Source organism: Coenobita brevimanus, chromosome 8 (assembly GCF_032717465.1).
Source record: "Coenobita brevimanus isolate Jiangsu-jjx chromosome 8, ASM3271746v2, whole genome shotgun sequence".
Classification (NCBI taxonomy): Eukaryota; Metazoa; Arthropoda; class Malacostraca; order Decapoda; family Coenobitidae; genus Coenobita; species Coenobita brevimanus.
The window spans coordinates 36287777-36295045 of record NC_136961.1 but is presented as its reverse complement, the minus strand read 5'-3'; the positions used below and the strand labels follow the sequence as shown (position 1 = coordinate 36295045).

The 7269-nt window shown below is 45.5% G+C and overlaps 1 pseudogene; it reads right to left on the bottom strand.

The window, feature by feature from the left end:
* Positions 1-3528: 3528 nt before the first annotated feature.
* Positions 3529-3647, bottom strand: LOC145408669 (5S ribosomal RNA; annotated as a pseudogene).
* Between the last annotated feature and the right edge of the window lie 3622 nt (positions 3648-7269).

Below are 7269 nucleotides of genomic sequence, written 5' to 3'. Positions count from 1 at the left end.
CCCCCACGGCTCCCGCTCCACCATCTATAACCACATATGAGTGCTACATCTCCTCCTCCCCTTCCCCCTTTCCCCCCCCTACCACCTCCACCTCTCCTGCCCCAGGCGGCTCACCTGACGCCTCCCCCGCCACCCCCCCTCCCCCTCGCCCCACCCATCCATGGCTTCCCCCTCAGTCCTCACTCCCCCATCTCCAGCCCCTGCCGCCACCCCCTCCCCCCAACCCATCACCACCCCTTCCACCCACACCACCACCCCTTCACCACAACCCCCTTCCACCCCCCTTCCCCTGCCCACCACCCATACGCCCACTCCACCAATACCACGTTCTACCACGCCCGCGGCACGAAAGACAACTCGCCCACACCCAACGCCCCCCTCCCCCCCCACCCCTACCCTCACCACCACCACCACCCGCTCCGGCCGCCTCTCACGCCCACCCACCCGATATTCCCACACCCCTACACCACCCACCTCCCCGCGACTTCACACCGTCCAGCTACATCGGGCCCAAATCCCTCCTACCTGTACTCCCCAGGGACTCAACGCCGCATTACTACCGCACAAAACCCGGCCTTCGCCCACTCTATCCGGCATTCAACCTCCAACCACACCGACAACCACACCAAGCAACATGAGGATTAAGCGGGCTGTATGGGCCCCTTCCTTTACCAAGAACCACCGTCTCCGCGGGCCACACCACCTGTTAAATATCCTCCAGCACACCACCACCCCCTCCGCCCTCTTCCTCACCTATGACCAAGCACAAGAGGAAAATTCTTACACTGTCGCCTGGCAGAACACACTCCGACACCTCCAGCCCGTTTACACCACCTCGAACACTCTAGCGTTCCACCTCCAGCCACAGGGACGTGACTTTTTTCAAGAACACGGTGGTGAAATGCGTGGCTTTGACAGACACACATACAGTACTTCGGAATATTCCGGAGAATACCGTAGTATCCCCGACATCGAGGTGAACCAGAAGCAGCGGAGTTCGCCCTCAAGAATGCCGACACCCCCACTCGGACCCCACGGGGTAGCCGCCGCCAGCCACCACCACTCCGGGCAACAACGACGTATGTCAGCCCGGGCCGTGCACCCCTGTGACACTCAACCACCACGCCGCCGCCACCGTAGGCGAAAGACACTACCTTCAAGTGGTGGAATCACCGAGTTAGCTAGGGGTGGAGTCAGAAACAATACTCCAGGCAGCGCCCCTCAGGTAGAGACGATCTATGGTCGCTCCCACAGTGAACAGGTAGAGACGATCTATGGTCGCTCCCACAGTGAACAGGTAGAGACGATCTATGGTCGCTCCCTTGGCCCTCCGGTTGAGACGATCAACGGTCGCTCCCACAGTGCTCGGGTAGAGACGATCAATGGTCGCTCCCCCAAAATCCAGGTAGAGACGATCAATGGTCGCTCCCCCAAAGCTCAGGTAGAGACGATCAATGGTCGCTCCCTTAGCCCTCCGGTCGAGACGATCAATGGTCGCTCCCCCAAAGCTCGGGTAGAGACGATCAACGGTCGCTCCCCCAAAGCCCAGGTAGAGACGATCAATGGTCGCTCCCTTGGCCCTCCGGTAGAGACGATCAATGGTCGCTCCCCCAAAGCCCAGGTAGAGACGATCAATGGTCGCTCCCCCAAAGCTCAGGTAGAGATGATCAATGGTCGCTCCCCCAAAATCCAGGTAGAGACGATCAATGGTCGCTCCCCCAAAATCCAGGTAGAGACGATCAATGGTCGCTCCCCCAAAGCTCAGGTAGAGACGATCAACAGTCGCTCCCTCAGCACTCCGGTAGAGACGATCAATGGTCGCTCCCACAATATTCGGGTAGAGACGATCAATGGTCGCTCCCCCAATGTCCAGGTAGAGACGATCGATGGTCGCTCCCAGGGTGTAGTGAGAAGAGGGACGTCTCCACAACCGGAGGTTGAACTCCAGGGGTCTCGCTCCAGAATATCTCGGAGAGACCTCCCTGTTTCCCCCGGCCTCTGTTCCCTACGTGTGGCCTTCAAGCAGACACACCTGTCGGGCCCCCGTGACAGCCGCTGCCGCAGCCCTCCCGTGACGGCGCCCCTGGTCGTGGGAGACCGCAGTCTGTCGCCTCTTCTGGCCCGCCCTAGGACACCCGGGCGAGACCTCACCACGCCCCCGCGACGCCGGGACCTGACCCAGAGGTTCCTAGACCTCTTCAGCCCCAGTCCCACGGGCCGCACGCCGAGCCCGTGAAGTAGGTTAAGTGTGACTCCCTGTCTCTTAGAATAAGTATTGTGCAGTAACTTTGTGTAATCTCCATTGGGGTAAATCAGAACACAATATCCAGTTGAAGGACGAGAATGTGGGTTGAGACCTAAAGTGAAAATACGTGCGAGTGCCACCCTGAATCCTTCTAAAGACATATCTCTAGAACCCGGAGAAAGACTAAAATATTACTGGAGTTCTATTGGCTAGTCTCTAAGTAATATGGTGAAATAGTATTTACGAGTATTCCGACTTTGTTACGCGTTGTGAAGGGAGAGTCTACATATCATACCGAGGAGATGTGTGACGAATAAGTGGTGCCTACAGAAAACCATATTTCCACCAAAATATCAAGGAAGGCGAGTATTAACGACATTCCCCCCCCTCTGCCCGCTATTCCTAAAAACTCTCTCCATTCCTCGCTCCCACCCTTAAAGTCAAAGTAAGAATCAGAGTTATTTGTCAAAGAATCTTCACCAACAGAAAACACCTAAACTCCCTTGCTAACATCGGGCATTCTTCAATATTACCATAACTACCTCCTCACCGTTTTAAGTCACTCTCCGTGTCTCCCCTACCTCCTCCTTGTGGATCACCAACCCCCCCCCCCTCACGCGCTCCACGTGCACTTGTATTTACTGCACTCCTAGTACTAAGATTTGTTGTATTGTCATTAGTATCTAGAAAGCTAGTATCCTGAGAGATACACAATATTTTAGATAAGGTTTTTGTATTGCTCTATATTGTGGTGTAATGCCTGCTGAAGTGTCCTGTGTCTGACTGTGGTAATATACGTGTATGGTGTTGCTGAAGGTTTTTATGTCCTGCCTCTCTTTATTGCACTAGCTCCGGTCTCGAAAGAGGACCCCGCTCCACGTTGGGTGAAATAGGTACGAGAAGTCGAGCCTAGTTCAACCCAGCATTACAGGTTGGTTCGTTGCCTGTGCTCATTGCTTGATGACCTGAAACAGAGGACATGTGTACAAAAGCATGTGAAAAAAAGATCAATGGCTACAGAGAGCTGAGATCACAGTCATATACTCCCTGGATATTACGTCACACGGTGACACAACCCGCTAATCCCTCTCCCACTCATAGCTCACACAGCACAGTCAGTCCTCGAACTTTTCTGACGAGGTCACCTCGTATATATTTTTCATTCATTCATTGCCAGACGCCATGTATCCCAAACGGGGTGGCCAAGGGCTTAGAGTTAATTGTTTTACAGGAAGGGGCACTAATCCTCCACCAACCCCACTTGACACGTAGGGACAACGTTATGCCAACAGCATCTGGTGTTCCCAGGCAGTCACCCATCCAAGTACTAACCAGACCCAACGTTGCTTAACTTCGCTGATCGGACGGGAAGCGGTGTACTCAACGTGGCATATATATATATATATATATATATAAGGTTTCCTTGATCATATATATATATATATATATATATATATATATATATATATATATCTCGAGAATCTTATTATTTGTCTTTGCACTTCTTTTTCATAGATCTTGATAATATTGTACAGGAAGGTACGCCAGGATATTCCAAGTACTTGTGCCAAATATTAATGACCTTGCCCTATTTTTGAAGATCATATACTCATTTATGGTGCAAAAATTGCTTATATGAAATTGAAATACCTCAGAAATTAATTGTGATACAGCTATTTGGTTGAAAATCCTTTCATATAAAAGTTTACTGAGAATTTTGATTGAATATTTTGCCATTTAGCCTATTGGAAAATACCGAATTCAAATCTGCTCAGCGTTTTCTTTGTAAAACGTTTAATAGAAAACCACAAAGAGCTGTAAACCTATAACTTTACGGGAGCTGTGGTCCTTCTTATTACTTGAAACGAATATGGTTATAGTGAAGCATACAGTTAGCCAGTTATTGAGACAAATGTAAAATGTACCCATGCTTCATTATTTCTTCCACACCTTTGTTTTTAGATCTTGTTGATATTTCACAAGAAGCTACTTTAGGTTACTCTAAGTACATTTTCCAAATATGAATGACAATGAACTACTTTTAAAGGTCACAGACATATTTATAATGTAAAAATTTCTTACCTTATATAAAATAAAGTAATTATGAAGCATCTTCATTGTGACTACACAGAAAACAAATAGGTAACTAGTTAATAATATATTTTTAAATACAAAAAATAACTTTCATTCTCGTTTGGTGCTTTGATGGGAATATATGTGATACCAGTTTCCTTTGGAAACTTCCTTAATTGATTAAGTCCTTGCACTAAACTGTTTTTTGCTTGCACAGTTCTAAGTCCTAATTTATTCCTAGCTTTTTCAAACAGCACATAATTCATTTACATGATTACTCTGCTAACACAAGACTGGCTTAGTCCTGTAGAATCAGCAACAACACTTTGGAATGAGCCACCGGCATAGAAACCTTATAGTCACTGAGTGTGTGTAGGGACTGCATGAGAATCCCTTGTTGGTTAACTAATTATTTGAAGGCGTTCCTCGGAAACAACTAATGTTTCTTGGAAAAGAACGATAGAGTCTTCATAAATGGTCGTGTGATGCAATGAGAGGGTCTACAGGGTCTTTAAATCTTCTCACGCAAACGCCAGCAAGCTAAATATGCAACCACAACCTCAATTACTACACTGAAATTAATATGATAACCATTTACTTTATGCAGTTCAGAATCATTTGTTTTCCTTGAATTTTCATCGGAATTATTAATGGACGGTACTTCGTAAATAAGTAGGGGTTGGGGGTTCTCCAGCTCCTAACTCCCGTTTACTGCACGTACAGCTCCGGACAGATGAAACGGCTACACCCCATCCACCAGCGACTTGGTTTGGGTCTCAGTGGTTCTGGTAACAGTTGCAGGTGGAGGGAGGGGGGATGTGGGAGGGTGAGGAGGGGAGAAATGTGGGCGGAGTTATAGAGGGGGTAGTGTGGGAGGGTGAAGAAGCAGCACAGTCTGGCTGGTGAGAGGGGGAGACGAATGGTCGGGTAGCGGAGACGAGAGTCTGCTGGAGGGTAAGACAGGTGAGTGTGATTAGATGAAAAGAAATTACAAAAAATGAATTATTATAATATCTGCTGCATATATTGCATTTTATCTACTAAATAAAAACACTGTCTATTATTCACCACCGTATTTGGGTATCCTACTCATTATTATTATCCTTTGGATATTAGGCAATAAATAAAGATATTCGACGGTCTTTCGGACCCGAACCAATTTTCTCTTAACTTTTTTCTTCAGCTATTTCCGTATTCCTATTATCCCTCGTGCTTGAAGTCCCCTTTTTATCACTTTCTCCTACGCCCTACATTTTTTTTTTAGGCATAAGGCAGTTTAACTTTCTCTTTAAATAACCATATTTGTCAACAAATATTCCTTTCATTAATCTAATTAATTACCTGTTTTCTTTCAATATGCATTTGTCTAATAATGGGTGTTACACCTTAATTGACGCCGCTATTTGACGATGTGAATAAATTTGGTCTAAATTTACGTATATATTGCAGTCTCTCTCAAGTAGGCTGGCAACCTCACACATCCTCCCCCCTGCTTTCTCCTTCTCTCGCTACCCGTTCCCTCCTTTCCTTTTGTAGTACTGTTTATCTATTCTTTCTCATATTTTTAACCTCATTCCTTCTTACAAACTTTTAGTGCCATAGGAATTTCTCCCTTATCACCTACAGTCCTACTACATGAAAGTGGAAAAAACTGCCATCGGGAAAAGAATAACTGGAAATTTATGGCGAAGGTTACGATATTAGTTATTTAGAATGAAAGTGTTGGCAGATACGCATTATTGACGTGATTATCACAGCCACAGCATTTCGCCTTCATAAAACAGAAGGACTATAGGTTTCATGCATTACCTCCTTACGTCCAGCATTACTGTGCAGAACGCCATGTATAACACATTAAGGACCACAAGGACAGTACTGGTAGTCATCGTGATTCTCATGAATCTCTCCATAGGCTATTGAAAACAGTGCTTTATTCTCAACTTCAGATTTATGTTCTCATCATGGCAATCATAGGCAAAGATAATAAAAACAATATATACAACCAAATTATCATTTATTATACAACAAAGCTCAAACTGCCCCCGTGCTACCTGAAAAAAAATAAATACCTGATCATATATATATATATATATATATATATATATATATATATATATATATATATATATATATATATATATATATATATATGGATGATGCCATGTCGTAGCGCTTAAGGGAATAACAGGGATGACGACGGTGATAATTGTCGCAAGGGAACGAGATGAAAGGAAAATTTTCTCTACCTGAAGTAAATTCTAATGGACAGTAATAATTCGAGACCCCGTTTATTGACAATAATTTTTATAGATCTGCATGTCGCCGTTATTGCGTCTCGGAACATTTCGGTAGATGATATAACTGATATAAATTGATAAATGGGTAGAGAGAGATCCTTATCGTCTATATTACGTGATAAGTATGATATAGTAATGATAATCTGTCCTGATAGAGTAAATCTTGCTGTGACGGAAGGGTATTTGTAAAGCGAACTAATTTATACCACAGACTGTATCAGAAGTGTTTCTTCTTCGTAAATTGAAGCTCGATGAATACTCTAGACTGTATGCCAGGAAGCAGGTGACCTTGGTGTTTCTTATGAGGGATCCGGTTCGTGGCATAGTATGGAGGATGCATAGAGCTCAGATTTATCAAACAGATAGTATCCTCGTAACTGCCCACCTCTTCACCCACTTCCTGAAACTCAGACATGGAGTACCGGGGTGAGAATAACGCCATAATGACTAATACACCACAAACACATGGATATTTATACATCAACGAGAAACGACTGTGGTTCACTTGTATTTTCTATGGACTGCAATAAACACCGTTACTCAGGGCAGACCACCAGTTCCATGTTTTGTCAGTATATACTGAGATGAATGATTCTAACCGAATCAGGTAGATCCTCTCCGTCAACTGAGACAGTGGCATACTGACATGTGAAT